General features: G+C 40.2%; 1 protein-coding gene across 3 annotated transcripts in view; it reads right to left on the bottom strand.

Moving 5' to 3' along the window:
* The window catches only part of Kiaa1217 (KIAA1217 ortholog), an 807,432-nt gene that overhangs the window by 679,660 nt on the left and 113,733 nt on the right, over positions 1 to 14,039 (bottom strand). The window contains exon 2 of one of the 3 annotated variants that reach the window (XM_052729451.1): positions 3,032 to 3,080. The exons of the other annotated variants lie outside the window; for them this stretch is intronic. The gene's annotated coding sequence lies outside the window, so the exon portion shown is untranslated. The remainder of the gene's footprint in view (positions 1 to 3,031; positions 3,081 to 14,039) is intronic. 3 annotated transcript variants of the gene reach the window in all.

Here is a 14,039-nt window from a genome sequence, read left to right as displayed (position 1 = left end):
TAAGTGAAACAAATTGTACTCAGGAAGACAATATAGCATGTTTTCTATCATATGCAAAGCTTGAATTTAAATCTGTGTTTGTGTGTACATGTGCATGCCACCATGAGTAAGGAAGAAGAAATGTTAAGGTAAGGGGAGGCTGATGGAATACATGTGACATGAAAGCAGAATGGGGACTCTGACAGGGAGGAGAGGGACAATCATCAAGAGAGTGGGAGGGAAACATGAGAAAAGAGTAGGGGAAGAAGACCAACAAGAACAAATCACGTAAGAAATATAGTTAACCTCATTTCTCTGAATGCTCATTTCAAAAAACAAAAATGAGACTCCCCCTTTACCTGGAAAGTGAACTTAAAGATTAATAAGAAATGAAAATAAAATTTAAAATTTGGCAATTTTCTCCTGGTCAAAAAAATTCACATTTGTTCCTACATCCACCCTCATTTTAACATTCTTTTAAGATACTCTGTTCAAATACAAATTTGTGTCTTTTTTTCTGCAATAGGGATGAAGTAAAATGAGGAATCTGAGCTCTAATTTTCCTTGATAGGACTTTTGAGGTCTGGGTTTCTCAGAAAATTTAGTTTAGTTTTTCAAAAATTTTAGGTTTTACAGTCAAAAATAGAAATGTCCAGAAACCTGAAAAATAATCCCACTGAAGCTCTGGAGTCTTGTAGACAAAGAGCGAGTACTCCTTTCCAGACAAGAAAACAGTAGTGTCTCCAAACAAATGATCTGAGAGTTGAGTGGCAAGTTCATTGAACTATGCATCTTGTCCCCAACCTCTATTTATTGTCTAGGATATCTGATGGATGATCTGAAATTCTGGAGCCTGAAGAGAAGCAGGAGTCTCAGGAGATGTGAAGAATGACACCCATGTCACATTGATGACAGCAGGAGAAGGTCATGCTGTCATGGAATAGTTACAAGGGTTTAAACAATACCCAACTCAGCAGTGACTTACGAGGTGACGTTCTGTTCTCAGATTTTCTGAAGTGCAGAATGACACAGGCCTCTTAGGCTACCTTTCGGTGAGGGGGCATCCAGCAATGACTGATTCACATATCATAGGTTATACCTCACCAAGAGAAGTTAAAGCTGAAACCGGATAAACATCAGAACACAAAGCTTTGTGAGGGTTTTGTATATGATTGTTGCAAAGCAAATCCATGCCGATTGTATGCGTACATGTAGGTGAATAGATGAAAGGGAGTGGATAAAAGGAGTCTACGAAATAAGCTCTATAAAAGAGGCCCAGTGAGAAGGCTATGGCCTTCTTCTATTTCTCAAGATGTGCTCTGGAATTTCTTTTGTGGATATGCATGACAAGCCTGCATAGATAGTGTGTATTCATCAGCCACGCACAAGATGGCAGGGCACCTGGGAGATGGCCCAGAAAGAAGACTCCACACCTCCTCCGGAAAGCAACACAGCCTACTAGTAAATTTAATTTGCAGTTTGAAAATAGCCTTCTATATTTGCAGTTTTCTATAGACTCTTCAATCAAAACACATGGCCGTGTGTTTTGTTACTGTGACAACGTCCAAACTGGTCATTAGGGACTACCCTGAATGTGCAAGTCTGTGCTGTGTAATTTGTAACTGGAGCCGATACTTAAAATATATTGACTTCTCCCATTTCTCACACTTCTGATAATTTCAGTGATGATCCACTCAGGTAAACACACCACTCGCAATAAATCAGCTACCTATTTATTCTCCTCCCATTAACTATCACATGTGTGCATGCATATGTGCACACAGACACGGCAGCAAGGAAAATTAAACCCATGAAGATACTTTATTAGTGGGAAGTCACAGCTGACTTAACTTTGAAGAGTCAGGCAATTCTAAGTTCCTCCTGCAACTTTATCTCACCCACACCACATAAATACACAATGAAGCATGAAACCCAAATATGCAAACGGAAATATCTCTTGCACAAGGAGGCATATTCTTGCAGTGATAATTCTGCTGTGCTTGCTCTGTATCTTTAAGATTACTTCCCCCAGAGTTATATTCTTACCCATCTCTTTTCTACATAAGCTCCTCCCACGTCTAACGAACACTGGTCTTAAGGGGACTGTTTGGTATCAAGGACTAAGTCATGGAGAAAACCAAATGGCAGGAAAGCTCTGGGGTCCTACTGCCTTGAAGCCCTACCATTACAGTTTGAATATGATGAGTCACCTCAAAGAGCTCATTTGTTGAAGGCTTGATTCCAAGATAGTGATGCTATTGGGAGGCAACTGGCTTATAAGATGCTAATCTCATCAACATATTAACAACGGGTGAATGCATACTGAATGGGCTATCAGATGGTGTCTATTTGAAGGAAGTATGCCACTTAGGAGTGCATCTTATAGAGTGGAACTTGTCCCTGGACTCTTTACTCACTGCTGTCCAGCTACCATGATGTGGTTACCTCTGCTTCCAGTATCTTTTCCTCCATGATGCTCAGCTTCACTACAGGCCCACAGCCATAGCACTGCGCACTACGGACTGAAACCTCTGAAATTTGAGCCAAAATAATATTTCCTTCTTTTTTTTGAGATACCTTATTACAGCTGTTTACAAACCAATGTACTCACACTGGACCTACTTCCATCACCTTCTCTATGCTGATTTGTTACACGGTAACCAGCCCAGAGTCATTGCACACACCATTTACTCCATTTAAGATACCCTCTGTATACACAATTTACCTCCTTAAAGATACCCTCCCAAACTCTCTGGCAACCAACATTTATCATCTCCTTGAAACTCTAGATCAAAACTCAGCTCCTCCAGAAAACCCTCTTCTGATGTAATTGTCCCATCAACTCTTTCAACACAGAGGCATTCAGTGAACAATAGCATTTGCTCTCCTGATAGGTAGCTTTAAAAGAGAGATGGAGCACAGTTAATGGTAGGGAAAGGACGCATGGTTATTATCAGAGCCAACAAATTAGTCTAAGATGGGGAGTAAATGGGGTAGAACTGTATTTTGTGGCATTAAATAAAAAATATTAGAATTGAAAAAGAACACTTACTGTAAGCCATAGAGCAAGCAGACCTTTGTAAAATTTAATCTGCAGGGCTCTGTGAAAAAAAAAAAAACACTAAGTACAAAAGACATGGTAAACCCAAGTGAAACATCACAGGTCATTCAAAATTCTATGACTCAATGTTTGAACAATTAAGATGTAGATTCCTTAAAAATGAGCTAAGTGGCTCTCCTCTCAGCAACACACACATATACTATGTAATCCAATGCCGGACAATTGCCTGCATATGCCAAGCGCTTGGTAAGTCCCTGGGTATCTGAGAATGATTGGTTATATGATTGGTTTCCTCCCCATTCTAAGAATACTCAAACCACTGCTCGGGTCCTTCATATAAAATGGGGTAGCTTTGTATCTAACCTAGACACATACTCTTGCATCCTTGAAGTCATCGCTAGACTACTTACAATATCAAACAGAATGTAAATGCAGTGAAAATAGTAGTGGTTGAGGGAGTGAGGACAAGAAGACAGCCTGCACATGTTCAGTGCAGATGCAGTTCTAAGAGCAGCATTTCTGGTCTGCACTCAGTTGACTCTACAGATGTGCTATCCACGGATACGGAGAGCCAACTATATTTGCATATGCCAGTAGGACCCAGAACCAGCTTTCAGAGGAAGCAGCCTTCAGTGCTTATAAAATTACAGAGACTATTTAGCTCAGAATTCATATTTTACAGAGGAAGAAACACAGATTGGAATGCTAATTGGAGAACATCCCATCAACTAAATGATTCAGGTGGCACAGAATTCAGGCTTCTGGACTTCTGGTCCAGTATTCTTTTCAAGTCTCTACACAGTATCTAAGGAGAAACTGATTCCAAAAGTTCAATATGATGATGCAAAAGCATTCTAAGCCCTATGTATGGTTCATCAGAAAGGTACTCAGTAAAGAGTATCTATTGGCAAGATTTGTAGATTGAATTTCCTACATAGATTGTTTTGAATATGATTTATAGATATGTATTATTTATGGTTGTATTTAGCAGAGTGTATCTAGAAATTTAAAGGTAATAGTGGCTTTAAAATGAAAGACATTTATTTTTTCTGTGACTAAAGGAAACTACAGAGTGGGGTCCAAAGATGGCATGGGGCATCCTGGTGTCAACAGCCCTTATCCCTTCATACTTTGCCCCCTACTTTTCCCATATTACCTTTGGGTTCAAGTTGATCCTCTAGCTGTATCTACCCACTCTGAATCCAGCCAGCAAAAACGAGAGACAAAGAAAAGCTACATCTCTCTTTGTTAGCACTCTGAGAGCTCCCAGACAACAAATCTGATTGCATGGCTTTCATACAAATCTAGTCAGGTAGCTCCATCATGCTGTAAAGGGCCTGAACAATACTGTCTTCCATCATAGTGGACACACACCTGGCTGCAGCAGGCTTCTGTTGCTGGGATAAGAGAGAATGGATATGAAATGCAACCAGCATTCTTTCTCACAGAATAGCTGCCCAATTGTTCTCCAAAAACTGCCTTTTTTTTTTGTAAATTTAAAAATTGCTTTAATAGTATGCAAATAACCCAAGTTTTTAAGGAGCTAGAATGATGCATATGAATAAGGTTACATGAAGCAGTGTAATGACAATGACTTAAAAGATTTTATATGTAAGTAATATTGTATTAGGTCATCATTTTAAGGTCACATCTTTTAGTGATATCCCTAATAGCCTAGCCATCCCGGCACATTAGAAAATTCCTCACAAGCCAAGAAAGGAGTCACCAGGTCACAACACTTGCCAAGAGAGCTTAGTAAGATGACCAATTTCTTTGAGTCTGACCAGTTTTCTAGCCATGCTTCCATATGCCAAATGCCAAGCCCTTGCCAAGGCCACTAAGGTCATGCTCCCGAGCTGAATCTGGTGCCTGTGTTGGGAGAAAACAAGCTCTAGAAAGCAAGAAGATTCTTTGGGGCAAATGGAGGTCCAGAGTTCTCATCTGCCACAGAAAATGCACATCTTAACCCTACAGAGATGGTGGTGACTGGCAGTTCTTGGTGAGGGAACAGGACATCTTGAAATCAGAAGCTATAAGAATCGAGTCTTAATAACCAGATTTTCCACATTGAATCTAGCGAATTCTTACTACACTTATTTATTTGGAGGCAGTGTGATCACATGCCATGGATGCACATGGGAGTCAGAGGATAACTTGGAGGAGACTGTTCTATCCTTCCATTGTGTGGGTCTCAGAGATCCAAGTCAGGTCATCAAGTTTGGAGGCAGATGCCCTTACTCACTGAGCCATATCACAGTTGTGATGTAATTTAAATCACATCAAATTGATTGTCACTTTAAATCCTTCCCAATACATCATAGTGATGGTGTGGCCCTTTAATTCATGTAGACATTTTTCCAAAACTCTACTTGCAGGGATCATTTCTGTAGTTCCTAGAAAATGTTCATCTATGTCTGCCTAAAGCTTACATGAGACTATAACTATTTTCAGTGGTGTAACCAACGCCAACAAGATACTCCTTTTCTCAGCAACTTGTCCCTTCTGTGACTTCCACTTCCCATGTCCTGCCTATCACTTACAAAGACTTCTTTAGACTCCTTTCATTCACTTAATTGTAAGTGACTGTGATCTTTTAGGTTTCTGGAGGAACTTTTTATCTTTGGTTTACTCAAAACACCTAAATGCTCTGGATCTCTTACCTCATTTGATAAAGGTAAGTACTCTGGAAGAGACAATCCCTCAAGTACATCCTGCTCCAAACACCCCATGATTCTATGATAGAACTACCGAGTAGCAATGTCACATAATTCAGCAAAGGCTTTAAACTTCTCTGGCAATGTTTCAATAAGAGCCACAACCATTTGAAAATAATTTGACAATTCTTCTGGATGAATTCTTCTGGAGAAGAAATCATTTGTATACATCATCCTGTCTTATCATGCTTTTACAGCTGCCGACGGGAAGTAATTCACTGCACCATTTGAGCAAGCTAGTGAAATGAAAAGTGAGGTAGCCTCTCAGGTAAGTGCCAATTAAAACCATTCCAACTCATTTCAAATGAGTGGTATGCAGCAACCTCCAAGTGCGGCTTTTGGGAGAATGAACTAGCACTTTTTAAATGTTGCTTTTTGACTATGCAGGAGTGTCTGAAGACAAAGATTCCTGCTATATGCATCCCTTAGCTCTCGTTCTTATGTTGGGTTCATGACAGTAAAAATAGCAGTGGATGCTGTGGGCTGAGGATGGCAGTCATCCTGGTTTTTCAATTCCCTCTCTTTTGCCTCTTTTCCTGGATCTCTGTGTACCCTGTTTAGTTGTATAAGGAATGCTCCTTGGGGCTCACTTTCACTACTCTGCCTAGGTCTCCCTAGCAAATGATGAACACGACTCCTGTCCCCAACCACCTAGCCACTTGCCCTTCAAGATGAAGCAGGAAAACAGGCCTCTTTCTATTTAGACTTCTCAGTCACTCTAGCTCTTCCAATTAAGATTAGATAAAGAATTATGTCTTGGGGCTGCATTCAAAATATCATTCAAAACTTTGCAGTGGCTGAGCATGTACCTTCGTGAGAGAAGGCTTAGTTAGCATGTGCAAGGCCCTGCATTTGATGCCAGTCATGCACAAGACACCATGTATGCACACACACATACACACTTGTATACAAAACTTTTATAGCTCAAGGAAATGTGATTACTGGTGGCCAGGAATTAACTTCCGTAAAGTTTTGCTTAAGGAATGTAATTTAACTCCAAATATGGCTTTCCACAGGAAAAAGGAGCTCCTGAAAATCTTCATTAACTTTTATTAATTTCTATGTAAATTAATCTCCTGGGTAGGCAGCACATGTTTTGTAAGCAGTCACCCAAAGGAAAGGGACTAGTTGGCAAATTTAGAGCATGCTCATGGACTAAGGGTCTAAACTGTACCCTGCTTATGCAGCAAAACATTCCCAAAACAGCAAGATGATCAATTCCATTAAAGACTTCATAACTGAAATTTAATTCAGATTTTACATATTTGCTTTCAGACAATAACATTTAAAATTCAATCAAGAGCTTGTGGGATGGTTCCTTGGGAGCTTGGCAGCATGAGTTTGATCTCCCTGACCATGATGGAAGTAGAGAACTGACCCCTAAATGTCATCCTCTTACCTATATACATATGCCTTGGCATATGTCCACCTACAGTGTTCTGTCTGTCTGTCTGTTCACCTGTATGTCTGTCTTTCTCTCTCTCACATACATACACACAAAAAAACAATAACAATGATAAATAATAACTATAACACACTCCACCTCACTATACATGAGACACGCAAGTACAAGTTTACAGTTTCTATGCCTTGTGAAGAAAATTAATACAGTCTTTTATAAGGGTTAATTTGGGACATCTACAATTTGTAAACTGAGTAACAAAACTTTCTTTTAATATAAGGTGATTTTGATGAAGTGCCTTTATTCTTTTTTCACATATGAAAGTGAGAAATTCAAAACATAAAGCTCCTCAAAGAATAGTCTGTCTCACTTTAATACCTTAGGAAATGAGAAATGACATAAAATTGGGCCTCAGTGTTAGCCCCTTCACATTTGATTGTGCTGATATAACCTAAATAATAATAATAATAAATACTTAGGGCTTAAAATTATTCCTGGGGCACTTTCCAATCTCTTATCTCATTTACTCATTATGACGACGAAGTTGGGGAGGAAAGATTATCTTATTCTCACTTATATGTCTTTACAGTTGTTCCTGAGCCTGAGAAGTTTACTTAAACCATGAAATCCTGACCTGGAAAAACCACTAAAACTTTCCTTTTTTTTTAGTCAGCAACAAAGCTGAGGGGCAGAACAACACTAGAGCTTTCACACTTCATCATTTTTCCCCTGAAGTCAGACTCAAAATGAATTTTTAGAGGACTATCTGTTAATGATTAAAAAGCGATGTCCTGCAAGAAGGGAAATATGACAGGCTGCAAATGCTGCTTCATTTCAGAGTAAAAGCTCACTAAAGACACCTAAGTGGATAAGAGCCCAGGAAAACATCAAATGTGAGGTAGCTCATCTGAAACGGAGAGGCGTGCATGGACTGTAAAATATGGAGAACCGGGAGGTCTCTTCTGTACACACTTTTTGGACATTTCCTACCATCTATTCACTCAATATTGTAATGGCCATCTCATTGGCCATCCAAAGTTGTTGTCTTGTTGGGGGCTCAGAGAAGAGGTGTTGTGAGTTGACTGTCTACCATCCTCCAAATGCTCATGTGTTGGTCCTCAGCTGGTGGCTCTATTTTGGAAGGTTGTAGAACCTTTGGGTAGGAGGCATATACATGACTGGAGGCAGGCCTTTGAGGGTTATAGCCTGCCCTCACTTCTGACTTGAGCTCTCTGCCTCCTGATTCACAGGACTCGAGGAATCTTCACTACATGCTTTGGCTGTCATGAACTCTGCCAAGCCTTCCCATCGAGATGGACTGGAATGTTGAGCCAACATACACCTTTCCTCAAGTTGGTATTTGGTCACACCAGTGAGGAGAGTGTCTGATGAAAACAGTGGGAAGTAGCTCACATCTATGGAGGCCCTAGCATGTGCTTAACTATGCTAAGTGTTCTGTGTATAATTGAGATAAACCTGAGATCCACCCAAGAGAAGAAAGAACCTACCGAACACAGAGAACTGTTCTTCTTCCACACCTCCTAACAGAAGAATAAACTCAGTCACTGCCCACAAGGAAGTCACCTCTAGTAGAGAACAGGATGATATGTTCCTTCTGCCTTCAGTTTTGCAACTACTCCTGTCTCTCCCTAAAATAAAATACCATTAGCTCAGAAGTCATGTCTGTGAGAGATTTTTTTTTTTAAAGCTTCATTTGAAAAGTATCTGGGGAATGATCTGGTTGTTGTTTTATGACCTTTCAAGTGAAGTATCAAGTCACTGAGGAATCATGGAAATGTGACAGCTTTGGTGAGCTGATAGATTTCCAGGAGCCCAGAGCATCCAGTAGCTGCAAACTGAGTTGTGCATACACACAGAGAACTGCACACAGAGAAGGTGGAGGTGTTCTCACCAAGTCCGTGACATCTTGATGGACTGGGCCCCAGAACCTTGAGTTAGAAGAAACCCATTCTCCTTTAAGTTGCGTTTAAGCATCTTAGCAGAGCAACATGAAAAGACACTGAGACAGGAAGAGAGTGCAAATTCACACAACTCTCTGGAAAACCATTTACATTAAGTCTAGAAAAAAAGCTGAATTCTTTGAACCGCTTATTTACCTCTTTAACTAACATCAGTTCTAGAGAAAGAAGTGGGTGTGTTGATACAAATGCTAGCAAGCCCTTACTAGTAATATCACAGTATTGAAAACAGTTTATAAACATGCGCGAAAATGGAAAGGGACAAGTACATTATGGTGTATGTTACACGAGGGGCCCTAGAGCCATTTTATATGATCATCTCCAAATGGTTTTAGGGATGCAGAGAGATACTCACTATAAAATTTCAACTGAGAAAAAGAGTATCAAATCATTATATAAGAGGATCTTATTGTTTTATTTTCTACTTTTAGATTTCTGTTTATTTTTTTTTAATGTGCATCAGTCTTTTTGCTTGCATGTATGTCTGTGCACCAGGTGCATACAGTGGTTGTGGGGGCCAGAAGAGAACGTAAAATTCCCTTGGAGCTAGGACTACAGGTAGTTGTAGGCCACTCAACATGGGTGCTAGGAGTCAATCTCAGGTCCTCTGTAAGAGCATCATCCACTCTTAACCACTGAGCCCATGATGGTCTTATTTAAAGATAGGTAATTATAGGAAGAGAAAGGGACAGGACAAGTCTGTGTGTGTATGTACATATGGGTGTGTGTATGTATGTATGTATGTATGTATATACATACATGCATGTGTCTATATGTATATACGTCCATTTATCTATTATCTACAGATGTATCCATTTATCTACATCTATCTATTGATCTATCTATCATCTATTCATCCACCCATCTATCTACCTAAAATAGGGAATATAACAGAACAAACACAAAAGTTATAAAAGCAGTAAATTTTAAGACAATTTTTTTTTAATTCAAGGAAGTGTTATGTGGTGGCATCTGGCTGTCATTCCAGGACTAAGTAGATAGAGGCAAGTGGGCTACAAGATCAAGGCTAGCCCGGGTTACATGGTGAACACTCGCTCAAAAGGAGGACTGTAAAGAAAGAGGGTGGGAAAGGAAAGGAACAGGAAGAACAGGAAGAGGAATGAAGTGAAAGTAAAGGCAAGGAAGGAGAAGAGGGAGGGAGGGAGGCAGGGAGGGAGGAGAAAAAGAAGGCAAGAAAGGCAAAGATAACCTTCAAGGAGCATGATCCTGAAAATTGGCAATTAAGTCTTTAAAGGAATTATCATCATCATCATCATCATCATCATCATCATCAACAACAACAACAGCAAAACCTCACATTTCATCACAACTCTGTGCCTTACAGGCCTTCACCAGGAGAGGAAAAGGAAACTGAGTAGGAAGGCATTGGTGCAAATCCTATGAGAGAGTAGTGCAGCAATTAGGTAAACAATCAATACAACCTAATAACAAAAAACTACTAAGTTATAGGTGAAAGACCATGAGATACACAAATGGCCAAGTGCACATGAAAAGATCCTGGACATGATAGGATGTAAGGGAGATGCAAACCCAAACCACAATGTGGCACCATACCATTCCCACAGTCTGCTATATTCAGAAAGTCAGAAAATAACAAGTGCTGTACAGGACACAGAGAACCGGGAACCTTCTTATGCTGTAATGTAAAATAGTATGGCCCCTTTAGGAAACAGTTCGGAAGCTCTTCACATTGCTAAACATGAAGTTACCATATGATCCAGCAGTTCCACGAGTATGTATATCCTCAAAGGAACTGAAAACATATGTCCACAGGACAACTTACACATGAATATTCACAACAGTACTATTTGTAATATTCCAAAAGTAGGAGCAACTCACCCATCAAGGAACGAATGGGTATGTATAATAAATATATATCTAATACATTAATATACCAGCTGCAAAATGCATAATGACATTGAGACTCTATACCATAGAACACTTTTGACATGAGCAGAAATGAAGTATTGACGCATGCTTTGCAGTGGTTGAACCTTGAATAGATTATGCTCAGAAAAAGAAGCTAGATGCAAATACCCACATTCTATGTGAGTCTATACAAAAGAACCAGAACTAGCAAGTGTACAAAGCCAGCAAGCCAATTACTTAATTACTGCTGCAGTCTGCAGTTGATGGGGACAGTATTGAGGGTAGCAATGGACCTGGAACTCCTTTAGAGAGTAATAAAAATATCCCAAGATTTATTGTGGTAGTCCACTGAATATATTTTTTAAGTAAGTTAATTGTGTGCTTTAAGTGAATTGTATGGAATGTGAATCTCCTCTCAGTAAAGTTGATGTATTAAAAACCTAGACTCAAAACTGAGTTTTCATGAGTTAATCTACTAACTTTGCACAAGTTCTTGCTGTGGTCTATGCTGTAAATGTACATCACATTGCCCAATACCATCAGTTTTTAAGGGCCTAGGCGCAAGCCTCCTTGACCCACTCACTCTGGAACATTTCATGCCTGTAAAACCAGTAACAATTGAATGGTCCAACTTTTTATGTATTGCAATTGATTTAACTATTGATGAACATTTGGATTATTCCTAGTTTGGAGATGAGGTATACGATTCTTCAAATAAATATTATTACATTTGTCTTTTGATACATACACACATGCATTTCTGAACTTCTATGTCACTAAGAATGTACCCACACAGCATTAGGAGATACTTGTGGTTTCTACCTTTTCCCCTCAACCAGCAACATGTGGGAGCTCCAGATATTGAACGCTACCTATAGTCACTGCCAACGGCTTTTTAAAAAGCAGTCTGGGGGGCACATATTACTATAGCTTTCATTTATTTCCCTGATGAATAATGTTGAACATTACTTTTGACACTTAACACATTGATCCTCTTTTATAAAGTGTTTACTCAAGTCTTTTGACTAGTTGTTATTGAGGTACCTTTGTCATGATTTATCAATTTTATGTTACATGCTGTATCAGTTACTCTTCTTGTTACCATGACAATGAGGGTTTTTTTCATTGCTGAGAGTTTACTTTGGCTTACAGTTTGAGGGTACAGTCTATTATGATGGAGAGGTCATGACGGTGGGAGTGTGAGGCTGCTGGTCACACTGTATGTATAGTCAGAAACAAAGAAAGATGAAAGATGGTACGCAACTCATTTTCTACTTTTGATTCATTACATTTTTTAAAATTTATTTTATACTTTAATTTAATTTTACATATCAGCCACGGATTCCCCTGTCCTCCCTCCTCCAGCCCCCCTCCCTTCCCCCTGCCCATGCCCCATTCCCATTTCCTCCAGGGCAAGGACTCCCCTGGGGATTCAGCTCAGCCTGGTAGATTTAATCGAGGCAGGTCCAGACCCCTCCTCCCTTCGCCCAGGCTGAGCAAAGTGTCCCTGCATAGGCCCCAGGTTCCAAACAGCCAGCTCATGCACTAAAGACAGGTCCTGGTCCCATTGCCTGGGGGCCTCCAAACCGTTCAAGTTAATCAACTGTCTCACTTATCCAGAGGGCCTGATCCAGTTGGGGGCTCCTCAGCTATTGGTTCATAGTTTATGTGTTTCCACTAGTTTGGCTATTTGTTGATTCAGACTAGTACTCCAGCCCATGGAATGGTGCCACTCACGTTTAGTATTGGCTTTCCTAGTCAGTTAACTAAATTTAGAATCTCCCTCACTGACATGCTCAGAAGTTGATCTCCTAAATCAATATTAACCGCCACAAGTCCACCCCTTATCAGTTTGACACCCAAACATAGCACTTTAAAGCCAAAACTTTCCACCCCTGGTCCTTATAGGTTCATGGATAGCTCATAATACAAAATGCATTCAGTTTAACTTCAAAGGTTCCCAGAGTCACTAACAGTTCCAACACTATGTAAAAGTCCAAACTCTGAGTTTCCTGAAATCAAGGCAATCTCTTAGCTATGAACTCGTACAAAATTTTTAAAAAGCTACATATAAAATAGCATAGAATAAACATTCCCATTCCAAAAAGGAGGAATGTGGGCATAGAACTACAGACTCCAGATGAGACCAAACATTCATCAAGGCTAAACACAAAATCCTGCAGCTCCATGTCTAGAATTTGAGCTTCAGGATGGATTCATGGACTCCAAAGGACTTGGGTAGCCTTGTCCTCTATCCCCTCGGTCTGTATCACACATAACTTCTCTCTTGACTCAAATCTGCTTTGTGCCTGAGGCTTTGCTTAAAGGGCACCACATGGCGCCGGCATCTCCAGCATTCTGAAGTCTCCAATCTTCCCAGGTGTCACCTTCCTAGCTCCATGCAATGACCTCAAAGGGTCTCCTTGCGGAGGATCCAAATTCCATCACATTGCCCAATAGCATCAGTTTTTAAGGGCCTAGGCGCAAGCCTCCTTGACCCACTCACTCTGGAACATTTCATGCTTGTAAAACCAGTAACAATTGAATGGTGCTACCAAATTCTGCCATCAGTCTGAGATGCAGCCTGTCAAGCCTGGACCATGGTTGCAGGAGCCTCCATGGGCTGACCCTGGGGAAACGTATCCCCAGATGGCTGTTTTGATCAAAGAATCCCTTCAAGGGCATTCTCAGTTTAGGCTCTCCCCTTTCAAATACACTTGGAAGCTCACAAATTGGAGTCGTCAATGGATGGGGTCTTTTCCTTGGAGCAATTTTCTATCCTCCTAAGGCAGCACAAGATGCTCATTTTAATGGTGTTAATACTGTCTCTAACAGTTTCAGTGGCTCCCTCAGCAATCCTCTCATCTTAAACTTTAACTTTGCTCACACTCCCTCCTTCCCTGCCAAACTTCACATTTTTTGTGTCTTTCAACTTTATTTTTTCCTTTATTCGAAATAGGTTTTTTTTCATACAAAACATTTTGATTACAGTTTCCCCTTCCTACCAGGACCTT

Source organism: Peromyscus californicus, unplaced genomic scaffold, assembly GCF_007827085.1.
Source record: "Peromyscus californicus insignis strain IS unplaced genomic scaffold, ASM782708v3 Scaffold_8__1_contigs__length_139910024, whole genome shotgun sequence".
Lineage (NCBI taxonomy): Eukaryota > Metazoa > Chordata > Mammalia > Rodentia > Cricetidae > Peromyscus > Peromyscus californicus.
Note: the sequence above shows the minus strand (reverse complement) of the source record. Positions and strands in the feature narration are given on the sequence as shown.